The sequence below is a fragment of the Echinops telfairi genome, unplaced genomic scaffold (assembly GCF_000313985.2).
Source record: "Echinops telfairi isolate 266 unplaced genomic scaffold, ASM31398v2 ScPeMD7_7466;HRSCAF=8504, whole genome shotgun sequence".
Classification (NCBI taxonomy): Eukaryota; Metazoa; Chordata; class Mammalia; order Afrosoricida; family Tenrecidae; genus Echinops; species Echinops telfairi.
In genome coordinates, this window is record NW_022111366.1 from 3,056,667 (window position 1) to 3,067,205 (window position 10,539).

The window sequence follows — 10,539 nt, forward strand, 5'->3', positions numbered from 1 at the left end:
GGACAACAGAAAAGTGGGTGAAGGGAGATGTGTTAGTCTGGGTACTTTAGAGAAACAAACCCACAGAAACTCATGTACTGTATAAGAGATAGTTTTATATAAAGGTTAAGTGCATATCAAGAAAACATCCCAACCTAGTGCTGCCCAAGCCCACAAGTCCAACATTAACCCATTAACCCATACGTCCAACACCAATCCACAAAGTCCTCCTCCATCTCGCCAAACAGACACTATGATGCCAAGAGGAAAGCCAAGTGAGAGCATGTAAGCATCTCAGTGCTGGCAGGGGTCTCCACACGGCTGCTCCAGCACCCTGGGGTGCATCTGTGTAGGTCCCTGTGGCTTCTCCTTGGGGATGCCTTGCAGGAAGTCAGCCTTGCAAGCTGAAGCTGGGAACTGCTAAGGCAGCTGCACCCTGGTGCAACTATCACAAAGTAAGAGACCGAGAACTAGAAAGGCGAGGCTCACTGAGCCATTTATCCCTCCGCCTTTAATTAGCCCCACATGTGATTATCGGCCAGGTTGGCACAATAAACTAACTAACTCAGGAGACAGTGTAAGATATGACAAAATAATAATAATTTATAAATTATCAAAGGTTCATGAGGGAAGGGCGAGCAGGGAGGGCGGGGGGGAAAATGAGGAGCTGATATCAAGGGCTCAACCAGTAACCAAATAGTTTGAGAATGATGATGGCAACACAAATGTACAAATGTGCTTGACACAATGGATGGATGTATGCATTGTGATAAGAGTTGTACAAGCCCCCAATAAAATGATGAAATAAAAAAAAGAAGTGATAAAAAAATGATTTTAAAAAATAAATAACAAAAAGAAATGCATAAAAAAAGAGCAATAGAAAAACTCAAGCAAAAAGCTACCTCTTTAAGAAGATGTGCTTAATTGATAAACTTCTAGACAAACTGATAAGAAAAAAGGTAAGACCCAAATTATCAACCTCAGGAATTAGAGAAGTGATAGTATTGTAGTTTCTGTCATATTAACAGGGTTATAATTAAAATATATTATGAGCTACTTTATGCCAATAAATTTTAAAACTGAAATGAAATAGCCAAATTCCTTAAAAGACACAAAACAGTTAAAACTAACCCAAGAACACATAGGCCTTAGGAGAGAGGGAGTGTATGGTAAGATTGGCAGAGTGAGTAAAAACAGACAGTGATAATGGTTGTACCTTTTGAAGACTATAAGCAATGACACTAAACTATACATGTAGAAACTGTTGAATTGGTGTGTTTTTTGCTGTGGATATTCTCAAAAACAAGAACAAAATAAATTCTTTAAAAGAGGAGCTGATAATAGGGGCTCAAGTAGAAAGATCATGTTTTGAAAATGATGATGGTATCCTATCTAAAAGTTTGCTTGATGTAATTGATTTATGGATTGTTATAATAGCTGTAAGAGCCCCCAATAAAATGATTTTTAAAAGAGAGAGAAGACAGAAAACCTGAATAGGTCTGAATTCTATTAAATAAGTAGAATTCAGAGAATAAAAATCTTCCCACAAATAAAATGTCTGTCAGAAAACTTCACTGGTAAATGTCATCATAAATTTAATGCAGAAATAATAATACCTATTTGACATAAACTCTTTCAGAAAACTGAAGAGAAGAGAATACTTTCAGACTCATCTTGTGAGCCCATCATTCCTTTTACGCCAAAACCAGACAAAAATGCACTGCAATAAATGAAAACTATAGACCAATATCCTGGATAAACACAAATGGCAAAAATTTAAGCAAAGTTTTACATAAATAGAACCCAATAATAAATTAAAAGGTGCATGACGTGAACCCCAAAGATCCAGGATTTAGTGTCCTAGAGTTAGTTCTATGGCACCCAGCCTGGGTTCCTGGGATACCCCCAGATGCCCTACGTCAATTCTGATTTACACCGATACAATAAAAGTACTTATTATTCATATTCAAATTTCCTTCATTTACCCAATAGTGAATTTTTAATGATGATTTTTTCTTGCTACTTTTTCAATCCAGTATCAAATCAATGATTATACTTTGCATTTATTTGTCATGTCTTTACCTCTTGTAATCTAAAATAATCCCTCCTTCAATCTTAAAACAACCTTATGCCACTGGTATTATTCAAAAGTCCATGTAAATAGTCTTAAAGTGTGGCGTCATGTTTGGATGCCCGTTAAGTATGTGGAGCAAACACATGGTAGAGGTGGCGTTTTATATTCCCATTGCATCGCAGATGATACAACTAGCTTTAGTGTGTTCCATTGGTGATGCTAAGTTTTACAACCCTTTATGTGGCACCTGTGGGATTTCTTTCTGATGAAAGTATTTTTCTCCTTGTCATTTATAAGTAATTTGTAGTGTAATACCTTAAGCTTTATTAATACTCTGATCTTAAGCACTCCTTCTCGCTCACTGGTATATATAGTCATTTCCAACATATAGAGAGACCCTTAAAGGAAGACGGAGCAGAACTGCCTCTGTGGCTCTTGGAGACTAACTCTTGACTGGACTAGAAAGTCTCATTTTATGACGGACACTGAGTTCCTCATGGTAGACTCTAATTCAGCCGTTCTCAACCTGTGGGCCATGACCCCTTTGGGGCTTGAACAACCCTTTCATAGGAGTCACCTAAGACCATTGGAAAACACATATTTCCGATGGTTGGGGCATCACCACAACATGAGGGTCTGTATTAAAGGGTTGTAGCATTAGGAAGGTTGAGAACCCCTGCTCTAATGACTAGTTTCTTCCTCATTATTCTCTATCTCATATTTATCTCTTTTCTTCAACAGTGAGAATCCTAATTCCCAATAATCTAAGTATATTTATCTGTTCCTTCCTATAATACCCAGAAAGTAATTTCAATACTCTAATAAAAACTTACGAACAAACTTATGAAATAAATTTCCAAGATTTATAACAGATCTTTTGGAGTTTAGAATATATCCCATTCAGATTACTGTATTCAAAAGTTACTTTAATTCTATGTTTAATAATTTCATTGGCATATACTTTATATATGATATAATTTAACCATTCAATCATATTAAGAAGAGATGAGCAATCATCACCACAATTTATTACAGAACATTTTTATATCAGGGTGGGTTGACTAGAGAAACAAATGCCGTGACACTCATGTACATATAAGAAAGAGCTTTATTGGAAACATAGGGAATCCAGGACAGATAAACCCCTCTGGACCAATACTGAGTGAGAGTAGAGATACCAGGAGGGGAAAGGAAGGTGGGGAGAAAGGGGGAACTGATCACAATGATCTACATATAACCCCCTCCCTGGAGGGAGGACAACAGAAAAGTAGGTGAAGGGAGACCTCCGAGAGTGTAAGACATGAAAATAATGATAATTTATAAATTATCAAGGGTTCGTGACCGAGGGAGGGTGGGAGAGGGAGGGGAAATAATGAGGAGCTGATACCAAGGGCTCTAGTAGAAAGAAAATGTTTTGAGAATGATGAAGGCAACAAATGTACAAATGTGCTTGACGCAATGGATGCATGTATGGATTGTGTTAAGAGTTGTACGAGCCCCCAATAAAATGTTTAAAAAGAAAGAAAGCTTTATATCAAAGACCAATTGTTTAGTAAGAAAACATCTCAGCCCAGTCCAGACCGAGTCGATAAACATAATAGTAGCCCGTAAGTACAATCCTAGTTCCACAATCCTTCTTCAGACTCGTGAAACACGTGCAATGATGCAAAATGCAAGAAGATCACAGGTCAGTGGGTGCAAAGTCTTGTGGATCCAGTGGCAGTGGGAGCATCACAGGGTTCTGGCAGGTCTCAGCCACGTGGCTCGCCAACAGGAAGGTGAAGCAGAAAGAGAGAAAGGGGCTCCTCGCAGGTCTCAGCAAGTAGGTCTGTCTCATGGCTTGCCAATAGGAAGATGAAGGCAGAGAAAGAGAGGAAGTTCCCAGAACTTGCTGATAAGAAGGCCAAGCCCACAAGGAGGTACCATCAGGCTGTGACCTGATTCACAGTCCACGCCTACACTGATCAAGTAGACATGAAATTATGTAACTCCACAAGTCTAGCTTGGGTACTGAACATGTCTGCGCCAAGCTTCCCACATGATCTGCTATCCACCCGGGGCTATCAAAGGCCAGTGAGACAAGGGGTTTGTCTGGCTGTGTCAAGAGTTAGCTGTGCCGGGGAGGAGCAGGCTCAGAGAAGCAGCTCTTGCTGGTGGTCAGTGTTAAGGGGGCGTATGTCAGCAGGCATTGCTGCCCTCCCACTTTCAGAGCTTTGTTCCCTTGGCTCTAGGTTTATGTGCTTGCTGCCAGGAAGTGCAGGCCATCCCTCCCACGGAACCTCTCCTGTCATTGCAGGGATCTTCCCTTGCTTGTTATCTTGTGGCCATAGTCCCCCGTCTCCCGCTTTAATTCTTTTTATCAATGCGGTTATGCTATCAGCTTGTTAAGTGCTTCTCGAAAGGTTGGAGTTTGCTTCTTTCCGTCTTACCATTTCGCTTATTTTTGAATTGTTAAAACGTTTAGTTGGCTCAAAAATATCCAAACTACACCGAAAGGTATGGACTGAATTGCCCCTCACCCAAATGTGTGTTGAATTCCAGGTTCTTGTACTTCGGATCCTAGTGGGGCATTCAGTCTTCTTTAATTAGGTGAGTGAGGTCACACCAAGGTAGCGTAGAACCTAAACATAGTCACAGGTGGGTTCTAAAGAGATCAGAATTGGCACAGCAGCAGATAGACTCCACGTGCGGATGGTCGACAAGCTGAGGATCAGCAGGTCATCAAGGAATGCCCAGGGTTGTGAACAAGAATGGACTAGATATGGCCAGACCCTGATTTCGACTTTTGACTCCAGAACTGGAAGGGGAGAAAGATCCTCTTCTTTAAAATCACCTACTTACATTATTTCTGCTATGGCAACACCAGGTGGCTGAGATATTCAGGGATACATCATTCTCATCCCTGTTCTGTCCCGTGTATTATCTTCCTCCTGCTCTTCCTACCCCTCCCCCACCTCACCACAGGTCACCATTTTCATTGGTTTTAAAATTTTATCTTCCTTATGTTTTTATTAAAGACATTTTTTTTAACTGCAAAATAAACATATTCTGACCTTCCTACCCACACGATCTGAATTTGTACTGACTTCAAGTATCTCTTAGTTGTTCCATGACAGAAATTTAGTCCTTGGCTTTTTGAATATTGATGGGGGTCTTATTCCTCTTATGCATTATTTGTACTTTTGTCTTTATACTAATATGATCTTATCCTTACCATCTGAGTGTGATTTATTTTCCTTGTTTTCTGTTGGGTCTCCCATCTGTGAAACACAGGGGAATGGATGTATAATGACAATAACTGATGCAAGGTGTTATAGGGAATGCAGGTGTGGAGAATGAGTGATAGGGAGGGAGTAGGAATGTCGGGAGTAAATAATGAAGGCAGGAGGTGGGAGCACTAGAACTGATCCTGATTGCACAACTCTGTTTAAAGGCAATTTAACCAGGTGGGGTGGGAGTGGGGGGACTATCAGATAGATGTGGTGGTGATTGTACAACTCCCTTGAAAAGGTACAGTTTCAGAAACCCCGAGGGCAGTTCCAGTTGTCCTGTAGGGCCTCTGTGAGTCAGTATTGACTCAATGAAAGAGAATTTTGTTTTGTTTTGTCATATCATCAAGCATATTCATTGAGGAATATCTTTGGGGATTAATTAGGAGATAATGCTCAATACATGACTGCATATAATCTCAAAATAAATCATTATAGTTCTAGAAATGTATTATGCATATGTTGTATTTATTTATTCATGTGTAAAATGGAATTTTGAACTTTCCTAAAAACTGAGGTATGTATGTTGACCACCAATTTGACGTCAACTCCCAGGGACCCTAAAGGACCAGAGTAGAACTGCCCCATAGAGCTTCAGAGACTAATCCTTACAGATGCAGGCAGCCACAGCTTTCTTTCTCAGAGTGTCTAGTGGGTTCAAATCACTGCCTTTCAATTAGCAGTGAAGCACTTTTAACCACTGGACCATCAGGGTTCCTTTGTATAAGTCCCTCCTAGTGGACATAACTCCTTACATCATAGGTTAGGATGGCGAAACATAATAAGGGGGTGGGGGTTTGGGGGCAGGAGGAAATTTTTTTTTAATCTCACAGGAGAAGAAAGCCTGGAGATATTTGTGATCTCTTCTTATATGCTTAGATACATGATCAACAAATGGCTTACAATACTTCTCTGGTCAATGAGAATGGAGGGGTTTGGAGTAGAATATTGGAGGAGAGAAACTTCTTATTTTTTCTCTACAGTTTGAATTCCATTTACATAGGATCCAGGGGGTGAGTGAAGAGATACCTTTTTTCAATATCCTTTCTTTGCATTTGCATTTTATATCATGGAATACATTTGTTGAGTTTTATCTAAGTTATAGCAGGATTGGAAGGGAAAGGAAAATCAAGTTGAGATTGATTTTACATTGCTCTAATAACATATATGTGGTGTAATAACGTACTTATACTCTCAGGTAATATCCCAATTTTGCTTAATACACTTAAGCAAAAATGAGGAGAGCAAGAATATTCAGGTAAAGAGGGTGGAGATGTGCAGAACACCTGATTCCCCACATAATTCAAAATTTCCCAATTGTTTCTGTGGTTCATTTCTAGATCATAGAAACCGCACATGGTTTTATCATAGCAAATTACTTTATACAATGTGGTTGCCTGCTTAGTTTGTTATTATGGAATACATATATGTATATCCAGTACTTATTTGCGAGATTAAGAATTATGAGAACTCACTATGCAAACCTTTGCAAAATTACTTATTACCAACTTGAACCTACAAAATATTTTACAGCTAGATAGATACATTTTGTCTAACCCTTGTAGCTGATCAAGGTGAAAATCAGATCACCTTTAACTAAGGACTATCCGAATTTTATTCAGATAATTCACAGGTGTGTATCAGAGTTCCAACATATTATGGTTGACCATGTCACACTGCAGCACTGATAGCTGATAAGAGTATTGGGTAGCATATATAAAATAAAATACAATGAATAGTTAACTTCCTTTTTGAACTTCTGAAAGCATTTCGCAATTCCACTTACGGACGGGTGGCGGGTGGTCCCTTGGAACCACTGCAAAGCCAGCCGTTTCTGCGTGGGAAGAGAACTGGCATCGCCTGCTTTGAGAACTCATTGTTAGTCCATGTTTGGGTGAGGCCCTGTCACACGCTTGATTTGAATTTCAAAAGAACTAGATCAAGTTGACCTCCACCAGGAACGATCTGGACAGTTTTCTTACTCAAAGACTTGTTGAAACCCTACATGGAAGACTGAGTAATAGCAAAGGCTGGGCACTCCCCTCGCCATTGCCAACCAAGTCCAACAAAGAGAAACCATTCACATTCTGGGTAAGCCAGGAATGCTCTGTGCAGCAAGCAGCAGTTCCCCCTGTTTCTCAGTGCCGTCAACACACAGACGTTTGCTTCGGTCGGCAAATGTTTAACTGTGTGGATAGTGTCTGTTCCCATTGCCTGAAAACGTAAATTAACAACTGTGGCCCACTTCAGAGGTTTCAAAAAAAATTTCCCCATTATAAATCCCATGATCTCTCCTCATGCACAGCCACAAGTTAGAGGGCAATTAAAATACAGTTTCACAATGTGCTCCACTTGCATCCCTCCAGCCAAACAAGCTGACAATATCACTCGTGAAGACTTGGTTGAGAATTATGGGAACATTTTCACATTTTTAAGGAAGGAGCAGTTAAATATGCAAGTCATTTTTCTAAGCTTCCAAAATGAGAGTTTGGCTTCAAATATTTTGAATCATACCCAGGATAGTATCTTCATTTATTTAAAACCATTCCATTCAATTAAGCAATTATTGATTGAGCACTGTCCATGCTATGCTACCACTTCGCTATCAGTTTGCTGTCCTGTTGTAGCTTGCATATTGCGGTGATGCTGAAAGCTATGTCATCAGTGGTTCAAATACCAGCACAGATGCCCAACGTGAACAACTGTCAGCAGAGCTGGAAAACTACGAAGAACAAATAGGTGGTCCATTTATAAGGGAGCAAACACTGAAAACCTTGTGACTAGCAGCAGAGCATTGTCCGATACAATGTTGCTGTTGCCACATTGTTGTTGTTGTCAGCTCTGGCCCATAGTGACCCTGTGCACAACGGAGTGAACTACGGCATGGTCCTGTGCCATCCTAACAATTGTTCCTATGTCTCAGCCCATTGATGCAGCCCTTGTGTCAATCCAGCTCGTGGAGGGCCTTCCTCTTTTTCATTGCCCCATCCACTTTACCAAACATGATGTCCTTCTTCAGGGACTGGTATCTCCAGACAATGTGTCCAGAGTATGTAAGACGAGGTCTTGCCATCCTTGCCTCTAAGGAGCACGGTGGCCTTACTTGTTCCAATACAGATAGGGTTGTCCTTTTAGAAGTTCATGGTACTTTCAGTATTCTTTTCCAGCACAATGCACGGGCACTGATTCTTCTACGGTCTTCCTTATGGAATGTCCATCTTGCACATGCATGTGGGGCAATGCAGAACAGCATGTCTGGGGTCAGGTGCACCTTACTCCTCAAAGCAACACACTTGCTCTTCAATCCTCTAAGAGGTCTTGTGCGGCAGAATTGCCTAATTCAATGTGTCTTTTGACATTTTGACTGCTGCTGCGATGATCCTGTGGATCAAAGTAAGACAAAACCCTTGACAGCTTCCACCTTTCTCCATTTGCCGTGATGTCACCTGTTGCTCCCGCTGTAAGGCTTGTGGTCTTCCTTACATTGAGTTACAATCCACACTGAAGGCTAGGATCCTTGCTCTTCATAAGCAAGTGCTTCAATTCCTCCTCATTTTCAGCAATCAAGGTTCTATCATCTGCATATGTCAGGTCATTAATAATTCTTGCTCCAGTCCTGATGCCACACTCTTCTTCATACAACTCCACTTCTGTGATGTACAAATTCTGAATGAGCACAATGAAGTGGTCTGGAATTCCCATTCTTCTCAAGGTTATCCACAGTTTATTATGGTCCAAACAGCCTAATGTCTTTGCATAGTCAATGAAATGCAAGTAAACCTCTTTCTGCTTTGAGCCAAGATTCATCTGACATCAGCAGTGATATCTCTTGTTCTATCTCCTCTTCTGAATCCAGCCTGCACTCCTGGAAGTTGCCTGTCAATGGGATCCTATAACCATAGTTGGGTGATCTGAAGTAAAATTTTACTTATGTGTGATTTCAATGATATCGTTTTATAGTTTGAGTGTTCTATTGGGTCACCTTTCTTTGGAATGGGCACAAAAATGGATCTCTTTCTGTCACTTGGCCCATATCTGTCTTCTACATTTCCTGGGGTAGATGATTGAGTGCTTCCAGTGATTCTTCAGTTTTCTGAAACCTTTCAATGGGCATTCTGTCAATTCCTGGAGCCTTGTTTTTGGCTAATCCTCTCAGTGCAGCTTGAAATTCTTCCTTCAGCTCCATTGGTTCTTGCTCATATGCTACCTCCTGAAATGATGGGCTGTTGACTAGCTCTCTTTGGCACAGTGACTGTATTCTTCGCATCTTCTCTTGATGCTTCCTGCATAATTCAATATTTTGCCTATATAATTCTTCAAAATTGCAATTCGAGGCTTGAATTTTTTTCTTTAGTTTTTTCTGTTTCAGATATGCCAAGCATGTTCAGCCTTTTGGTTTTCTAATGCCACAATGTGAGCCCCTCAAATTGGAAGGGACTCAAAATACAAGTGAGAAGAGCTTCCTTCTCAAAGTAGATTGTGGATGGGATAATGATGTGGATGGAATAATGAAGCCTTTGAGACCTTCATTTGTCCATGGGCTGCTGCTCAAAATGAAAAGAAACAGGTGCAGATATCCATTAATATTCAGAATATGCAATGTATGAAATAATGAGCCTAGGAAAATTGGAAATCATGAAAAAGTTTAATTGAATGCACAAAGATTGATGTCCTAAACATTAGTAGAACTGAAATGGACTCGTATTAGTCTTTTTGAATCAGAGAGTCATATGGTTTAATATTTGGGGAATTACATAAGTAACAGGAATGGCGTTGCATTTGTCATCAAAAAGAGCATGTCAAGATCTACCTTGAATCACAATGTTGTCTGTGACAATGTCTATATATCCACAAGAAAATATAGTTAATATGCACCAATCACTAAAAGTTATCCCGACAGATTTGAAGAATTATACCAATGTCTTCATTCTTAATTAATCAAATATATAATCAAAATGAATGAATGATTATTGGCATTTAGAATCCAAAAGTTGGAAACAAAAAGGAATGAACAATAATTGTTGGAAAATATGGCCTTAGTGATAGAAATTAAGCTGGAGACTGCAAGATAGAATTTTGCAAGATGAATGACTTCTTCATTGCAAATACTTTTTTCAGCAACATAGTGATTGTATGCATAGACCTTACCAGATAAAATAATTACACAGAGATTAAATTGACTACATCTGTGGAAAGAGATCCATGGTGGCACAGTAG